The 8,574-nt window shown below is 39.4% G+C and overlaps 1 long non-coding RNA gene across 1 annotated transcript in view; it reads left to right on the forward strand.

Moving 5' to 3' along the window:
- Positions 1–749: 749 nt before the first annotated feature.
- The window catches only part of LOC112450787, a 155,820-nt gene continuing 147,995 nt past the window's right edge, over positions 750–8,574 (forward strand). The window contains exons 1-2 of the long non-coding RNA XR_005234385.1: positions 750–933; positions 2,895–3,016. This is a non-coding gene — a long non-coding RNA (uncharacterized LOC112450787). The remainder of the gene's footprint in view (positions 934–2,894; positions 3,017–8,574) is intronic.

Genomic DNA, 8,574 nt, shown 5'->3' on the forward strand with positions numbered 1-8,574 from the left:
ATGCCAGGCCTCACTTTGGGTCTTTTCATATTGAAGAGACTCTGCATCTCTCAGGGCTTAGTATTTTTAATCTTGATATGTTGTTCTTTTTTTGTTGTTATTTTGCATATTCCTATTTTCTACAATCACTGTCAGGCCTCTCCACAAAATGCCACACAAAGCTAACACTGTTTGAGCTGCCATCGAGTGTTTTTAATCATTTATGTAATTCTACAAGAAGTTTTTTCTGCTGTTTTTATTGTATGTGCTTAAAATATATTTTTTTAACATGTAAAACAAAAAACTTGACATTCGGAACCACAGCTTTGAATCTCATGGTAAACCTGGAGGAAAAAAAAACAAGAAGTATCTGTAAAGTTGACTGAGTTATAGCCATTCTTGTTTGCTAAGTTTGATTTGCTTGGGCGGCCATCTTGAATCTGGTTGACTCCAAAAGTTAATCAGTTGTAGATCTACATCCAAGGCTTACTTTCTGAGAGTTTCATTAAAATCTGTCCAGAGGTTCATGAGATAATCGCAAACAGACACACAAAGACACTGACAAATACTGGCAAACATTAATGGACCTTAAAGCTGTTTTCACTCTTACATCTGCTGAAGCATTTATTTAGTTTTATCCTGTAACATGGTTTGATGTTGATTTATTTATTAAAAGCTTCTTTTTTTAAAAAATTTATTTTATTTTAGCCAGTATATTTTTCACTTCCCGTTTTATTTTGAAGCTGACCTTGTCACGGTCCTGTTTTCTGCACAGCTGTGTTTTGTCCTGCTGATTGGCCTCTGCCCTGTTCCACTGTACACACCTGTCAGTAATCACCAGCACCTCCTCTGTTTAGCTGTGTTTTCCTCTTGTTTATTAATGATATTTATTTTAACAAGATATTTTGGATAGTATCCTGTCCTACAGTGCTTCTAATCGTCCCATGTGTGCTGGTAAGTGTCCTCCTGATTCTTTTTTTTTTTTTAAACCTGACATATATGTTGCTTTCCACTAACTTATTCCTGTTGTTAAAACATCCAGATACATGGAATATTGACATCAGTGCTCATTTGTTAAAAAGGAAAGAAAGGAAAAACAGAGACTATCTGCAGATTACCAGCACTGATCTATGTTTAGAATGTGGAAATAAATAAATAAAGCAAATTAAAGGCCTAGCGTTCTTTAAATAATGCATACTGCCTGCTGGGTTTCATTCCAGAGCTTTAGACTAAAACCATCATTTTGGTGAAAAATGATACCTGCAGCTGTTTTATTCATACCTTCAAAATAAAGTTACGTGATCTAATCGATAACACAAGATGTCACGCTCAGAGTATGTGCTGTGAAGGACTTTCAGCCACTACTGCACCAAATTTTAGCTAAATATCTGTGAATTTTACTGAATTAAAGCCATTCTTTTTGTGGTTTATAAGGTCTGTTGACGGTAGCAGCCATTTTGAACCATGTTGACTCCAAAAGTTAATCAGTTAAGGTCTATTCAGTGAGATATTATTATCATATTGAGATATTTCAACAGACACACAGGCAAATAGATGATCGCCTGCCTTTCCCCTTTTTTGATGGTAAGCGATTTTAGAAAGAAATAATAAAAAAACAAAAACGATACATGTTGAGAATAATTATAAACAACTCCATATTAGCTTTGCTTGAACCATAATGATATTTTAGTGTTTTTTTTTTTTTTTCATGTGACAGTTTTAATGCCGGGGGGTTATTTCTGCTCCAGAATGAGAGGCGAGTGAGTCTGTCGCCATGGCAACAGACTCTGTGAACTTTTTCTATAAGGAACTCTTGAGTTTCTGCTGGTTCCCTTCCCTCCCACCTGAAGCAGCTGTCTGACATGAGGTGACAGATTTAAACAATAAATCCGACTGATTCCGAAGCGCAATGACTTCATATATCCAGAGGATTTTCAACCTGGAATGGATGAACTCTGATATCTACAATTAACTTTTGGAGCCAACGAAAATTCAATATGGAAGATAGTTCAGTAAATTTTACAGGTTTTGTCCTAAACTTTGGTGTGGTTGTTGATGAAAGTAATTGTCAGTGCATGAGGTCTGTGCTTTAAAACTTCAGCATTACCTTTTTGAGTCAATCCTGGTTGTCTGTTAGCAAAATATCTAATGAGGCACTGGTTGGATTTTAATGAAACTTTCAGGAAGTAATCACTGAATTTACCTCTACAAATAATTAACTTTTGAGGTCAATCCACTGAAAGATGGCTGCCACATCTGCTCAACCTTAGCCAACACAAAAGTAGGCATAAATCAATCACTTTTACAGATATTGAGCTAAAATTTAATGTGGTAGTAGCTGAGAGTTGTTCGCAGCACATACTCTGAGCGTGAGATCTTGTGATAACGTTATTTTCAGGGTTTAAGAAAAACAGCTGGACCTACGTCATTAACATAAAATATGTTTAAAGCTGACATGAAAGACAGCGAGCAACATGTATTCCTTAAAGAATGCTAGGCCTTTAATTTTCCGACGTTTCCTTGTTGAAATGATTTTGCTTTTCATCAAATTCATGAATAAAGACAAATAATTAATATTCCTTTGGTCTTCGTACCGTACAAGCACCAGGACTTCCTTGTGCATGCTCAGAAAGCAGTGTGAATGAGTGAAAAATCCTGGAGCTGCGACATATTTCAGGTCGTCTCTGTTAGCTCACAAGGTTTGTGCCAAAACTGTCAAATCGTTACTGCTGTATACCTGCCATGTAGATGCTGCAAACAACTGACGCAGCAGAAACATGGCGTTCCTGCGTGTTTTCTGCTTATTAAATGGAAACGATAATGTTTAAAATGGCCTGAAACAATTCCTTGCTAAGTGAGGACAGCCGGTATTAGTCGGTGGTGTTGATGCGGCCGTCGTGTGTTCATCTTTCCAGGCTCCTCGCGCTCGCTGCCTCGCCTGCCACACATCAATTCAGGAATCTGATGAACTGTACCCACCTCAGATTAACCTCCAGCCCCGGCTTCCTTTTTCTGCAATCTCAGACCATCACGGGAGGTGAGTCATGCACTTGCACTCTTTCCCACGTGGGAACATACACACACACACACACACACACACACACACAGAAACGAAGCGAAGCTGCTTCATTGACAGGGTTATAGAGAGGTTTAAAATCCTCCTGCCTCTCACTGCAGACAGGTTCTGCCAAGTCTGAGCTTTAATAGACTCAGGCTGTAAACTGTAGGATGTCCCGCAGCAAATAGGCTTAATTTACTGACATTAAAAGTTGTTTAAACTTAATATCCTATGAATAAATGATAGAAATAAATAAATAAACTCTATTTGGCTCCAGTATAACAAAATGAAATGTAATTTTTTGGGAATAATTGTAGAAAAATTGTGAAAATAAAGGGCCTTGTATACCTGGAAGAACTGCAAACCACTTATCTCATGTTGAGAAATGACAGGTTTGTAGCCGTTTTGGTCAAACACTGAAAATATCGTTCATGTCTCGCAGTATCATGAGATGCCACGCTCAATATGTGTCCTGAAAGTTTCATTAATTTCATTTTTTTTTGATGAATGTAAACATTAAAACTTTTTCATTGATATAATGTTGCTGCAAGGATCTTCTCTCAAACTGGTTTTTGCTCTTTCAGGTACGTTTTAAACTTTTTTTTCCTGCTTTCAAATCCGCGCCGCGGAAGGGCAGCTGCAACTAAATCTGACTGAATTCATGTTTATGCATAAGCGTTATTTAAATCACTTCGTATTTTAGCTGAACGCGTCTCCGGTGAGCATCGTTATCAGTCGAGCTGTTGATCGAGGAGCCCTGTCTCAACAAAATGAATTCAGCCTTGCTTGTAGAGAAGGTAAAACTGAGACAAGACTAAATATGAAATGACACTTTAAAGCCATTCCTAGATTTTTGCAGTTGTAGGTGTAAAACAAGTTTTTTGCTTTGCTTCTTGCAAATTAAAAATGAATTAGAACTGTACTATTAAAAGTTAATAATAAAAAAAATACCTCTTCCAATGTAACTGTCCCCATTAAAGTAATCATTAACCTCATTAAATGACCATATCCTGTATTAGGCTTTATCTTTATGGGATTGACTTTAGGTCTGCTCTTTAAACTGGTGCTCACAATCATCATTCACTTTAATACTTACTGTATTAGTAATAATAATTAGAAACCATGGTTGTGAAATTCTGAATCCTTTTTTTAAAAATCCAGTCAGTGAAGCACAGCTGTCGTGTCTTATGCCTTTGCAAAAATGTCCTTCTTTGTCTTTAGTTTTTATGGATGTTATTTCAGTATTCAGCAAGTTGCTTTTTTTTTTTTAAGCAGTGCAATGGTTACGAGCCAAAACATTTGCTAAATCCATAGTAGGAAATCAATTTTTCTCGCAGGAGATTCAGACACTTGGAGATGAGAAGATAACCTTCACACAACAAAGGAAGTTTGCGGTTGTCTACACTTGAAAGCTGTGCACCAAACATTTTCTGTCACATGTGAAGCGTTTTTCCAAGAACCTGTGTGAAATTTACATTGTATCCCAATGCTTCTGTTTGTCTTTGTCAAGAATAGGTGAAGTAGAGTTTAAAAATAAGTCTCAAGGATAAACTGTATGTAGAGACAAGACCAGTTTGGATCAAGTCCAATTTTAAACATCACAACTAAATCAGAAGACATGGTGCGGATAAATCCTGGTTTATTTAAATGTCACCTCCGTTACGTTGGATGACAATGATTAGCTTTTAATATATTTCCGTTTGGGAGGTGGGGATGAGAGCACTTCTTGTTTCATGCTGATATTATATAGAGATTGGAGAAGTAAAGCAGCAGATAATGTGATGTTCATCTGGACATTAGGCACAATGCATTTGGTGTTGAGTAGAGATAGAACTGTTCACAAAATTCACAGTTTAGTTTGATTAGTTAAGTTTTTTTCTTTCAATTTGGAAACACCCCAAAAACATCTTACATCAGTAATAGATAATCCACAATTTATGATTTTTGAAATACTTGTCACATAAAAACTGAAGGATTTGTTGAAGGAATGCATATCGCCTGCTGCTGTTCCTGCCAGAACTTCAAACTAAAGTTTTATGATCTGAAATGATGGAGTTGTAGCCATTTTTAGTCAAACCTTGAAAATAATGTGTGATCTCATGTGATATTATGCTCCGAGTATAAGTTAATCACTCTCAACTACTACCACACCAAATTTTACTTCAGTATCCGTAAGTTATATCCATTTATGTGTTGGCTAATGTTGATTAGCTGTGGTCGCCATCTTTAATCGGGTTGGTTTAAAAAGTCAATCATTTGTAGATTCATTTCCAACAATTACTTCCTTCAGGGTTCATTAACATGCAGTGCTTCATGAGATATTTTGGTAACAAACACACACAAGGGCAAAAACATTATTGCCAACCTTTTGGCGGCGAGTGATAACAAATTGCTGCAGCGTCCGACATATTTGGGTGAAAGTAAAACTGATTTACTGTTGGTTGTAATGGTTAAATCATTCAATCATTTCATTGTAACTACACACACGGTGAATTACAGCTGGATAATCATAACAATTAAGCTATCAAATTTTTATTTACGTTTGCCCCCCCCTGCTTGGAAATTACAGGCCTCGTAAAACAAGCCGGACTTGAAAATGTCACCTGTTTAAGTGGCAGCTGGCAAACCTCCGCCTGCGACTGAGCTGTGAAGCGAGCGGCACGCATCAGAGGGAAATCCAGTTTTCTTGTTTTTTAAGCGGCCTCTGCACCTCTTCATTGGGTGTGACTGAGTGGTTGTTTGTGTCCGCGTGGTCCTGTGATGAACCCCGGCTCTTGTCCACTGACCACTGGAGACGGGCACCAGGTCCCAGAACAGGATTAATCAGGAAAAGACGGATGGATCGATGGCCCAGTTGGAAAGTGTCTCATTCTTGTCACCAGCTGAGCAGTTGGTTCATCACAGCATTCTTATATTTGATGTGAATACAACTTGCACGATGTGTTAAATTACACATCTGCTGCTGACTAAATAAATGACCAATTAATCATGTATTCCTAGTAAAGTTGATCCAAGTTTTCATCTCTAAGGCCCCATCCACACTATACCAGATATTGTTTGCTCACAAGCAAAGCCAAAACAGTGTCTGTGTTGCTTTTATCTGCAGTGTTAGCAAAAAATCTCATGAACACTTGGACAGAGTCAATTCTTTTCAAGATGGCTCCAGCTAATCAACCTTTACAAACACACAAAGGACTCCAACTGAGTCCCTTTTACAGATATTGAACTATAACTTGGTGTGGTAGTAGCTGAGAGTCATCTTAACCACATACTCCAAGCGTCAACAGATCACTCAAGATCTCACACATCACCTCGAGTCGCTCACTGTTATTTACAAGGTTTACCAAAATGGCTTCAACGCCATCCTTTATCAAGCTAAAATGATCTTAGGTTAAATCTCTGGCGTGAAGAGCGGTGGGGGATATGCATTCCTCCAAGCAATGCCAGGCTTTTATTCTGAAAACACCCCCATTCACACACAAACCTGCGTTTTTGGTGAGGGGAAAATACATTTTCTATAGCATTTGTTTGACAGGAAATCCAGAGCTTTCTGAGAAATGATGTGGCAGTCCATGTTGTGGATGCTCAATGTCACTTTGTGTCCTAGAAACTCAAACAAGTCTTTAATTTTATTTTTCTCTGTGTTTAATCCTGTCGTTTAAAGCTTTGATTGTGTGCTTAAATAGGAAACGATGAAGAGGATGGTGTAAATTCTGGATTTTTTTAGTTTTTTCCTTGTATTTTAATTATTACTGTGGATGCTCTCGCCTCATATGGGCTGTTTCCAGTGGCCCTAATGGTCCCGGCTCCACTCTACTCGGCTCGCGTTGCGAGTGTTCCCACGGGCCTTTTTCGAGGCCAGCCCCAGCAATTTTTGGCCCTGCTTCGAAGCAGGGTCCAACCGGGCCGGCCGGGCTTTCGTGGGTGACGCAAGCTTAGCTCCTGTTCACTCATTGGTCGTGGGTGTGGACAGATTGAAGCGTAAGAAGACCGAAGAAAACACCGATAGGCAATTTTGGATTGGTAGCGAAGTAATAGGACTATAAACAACAGCGTTAGCTTACCCTGCAATGTTTGTCCCCCAGCTGAAGGCGCTGTAAAGCCTGAAATCTCTGGGGGATAACAGCTGTCCGACTCCGCGCATCCAGAGCATTTCTTCCACTGCGCCTCTCTTCCTGAAGTCTCAGGAGAATCCGCAGAAGCTCAAAAAACAGCAACAACACAGGGCCAACGTTGTCTATAGCGCTTCTGTTGTTTACACAAATGCGGTAGCGCGCGGTGCGGCTTTGGACCCCGCCTCCCCCCTCCCACCAACACAAGGAGGTGTTCCTATGCTACCGAGCAGACAGGCGGGTGAAAACGCGATGCAGCCGAGCAGAGTAGAGTGGAGTGGAGCGGGGCTGCTCAAGTAGAGCCAATGGAAAGGAGGCATTAGTGGCATGATTTGAGTATTGCAGCATTTTTGTTAAAAGTTGTTTATTAAAGAAAACGCAGATCAGAGTTTGTGCTGTTAGAACTGACGCTTCAGTGTAAGAGACGATGGAAACGATCGTTCTGCTGCACTGATCGGCTCACAGACGGGCTCTTTGACTGCTTGTCAGTGTCCAGGCATGTGTTAAAATCCCCCCCCCCCCTTGTAACAGGTCCCGGACTCATTTGACTCCCTTTTAATTGTGAATAAGTCCAGCCGTGCACATGTATGCTTTGAGATTCTTGTGAATTTACATGCTCTTCCCTCTGTCTTAGCAGCACATATGTCCCCGTATGTATTTTTGTGTGAACACCTCGGCACGGCGGCCGACGGTAAAGGCAGCTCCGCCTCTCAGCTTGATTTGTGTCGCTGAGAAGACTCCATTTAGTGAGAAACATTTTCCACACTCCTGCTCCTCTATCCACACTTGGTGGGAGATCGTCTCACTAATTTAATTTAGAACATGGGAAACATATCTGCCACGTAGAGTGGCTGTGAGTTTATACTGGCTTCTGTTGTCAGCTGTTGGAATTGTTTGCTTTTCTGTAATAATCCAGAAAAAAATCTTTAAGCAAATGCACACATTTTTCATCTTTTTTGACAAAGAGCAAAAATTGTACATCCCTTCAATGAATGGTAGTTTTAATTGACCAGTATTTTTATTTCATCCCTGGCCATAATATTACGACTTCTAAGTAAATGGTATAAAACTGGTTGTCTTGTTTCAACACAGTATTGTGCTGTGAAATCTTTCATTCTCACCCTTAGTTTTTGTTTATTTTAGACTTTCCACCACTCCAAACATATTTGCTCACAAATCAAGCCTTGCAGCTTGATGTGTGAATTAAAGGTCTTAAGTGTTTTATAATCAGACCCTCCAGGATTTCGCGATGTTGCGATCACAACTATTAACGCAAAATCAAGCAAACCCCGCGAAATCGCAACTTTTTGCAACTTTGCCCAAAACACTGCAACTTTCCCACAACTTTAACCCAATATTTATTGTTTCTAAAGTGATTCGCCACTGTTTCTGCGGTCTAGTCTCTTCTTTGTGGGTTTGTGTAGC

The sequence above is a fragment of the Kryptolebias marmoratus genome, linkage group LG18 (assembly GCF_001649575.2).
Source record: "Kryptolebias marmoratus isolate JLee-2015 linkage group LG18, ASM164957v2, whole genome shotgun sequence".
Taxonomy (NCBI): Eukaryota; Metazoa; Chordata; class Actinopteri; order Cyprinodontiformes; family Rivulidae; genus Kryptolebias; species Kryptolebias marmoratus.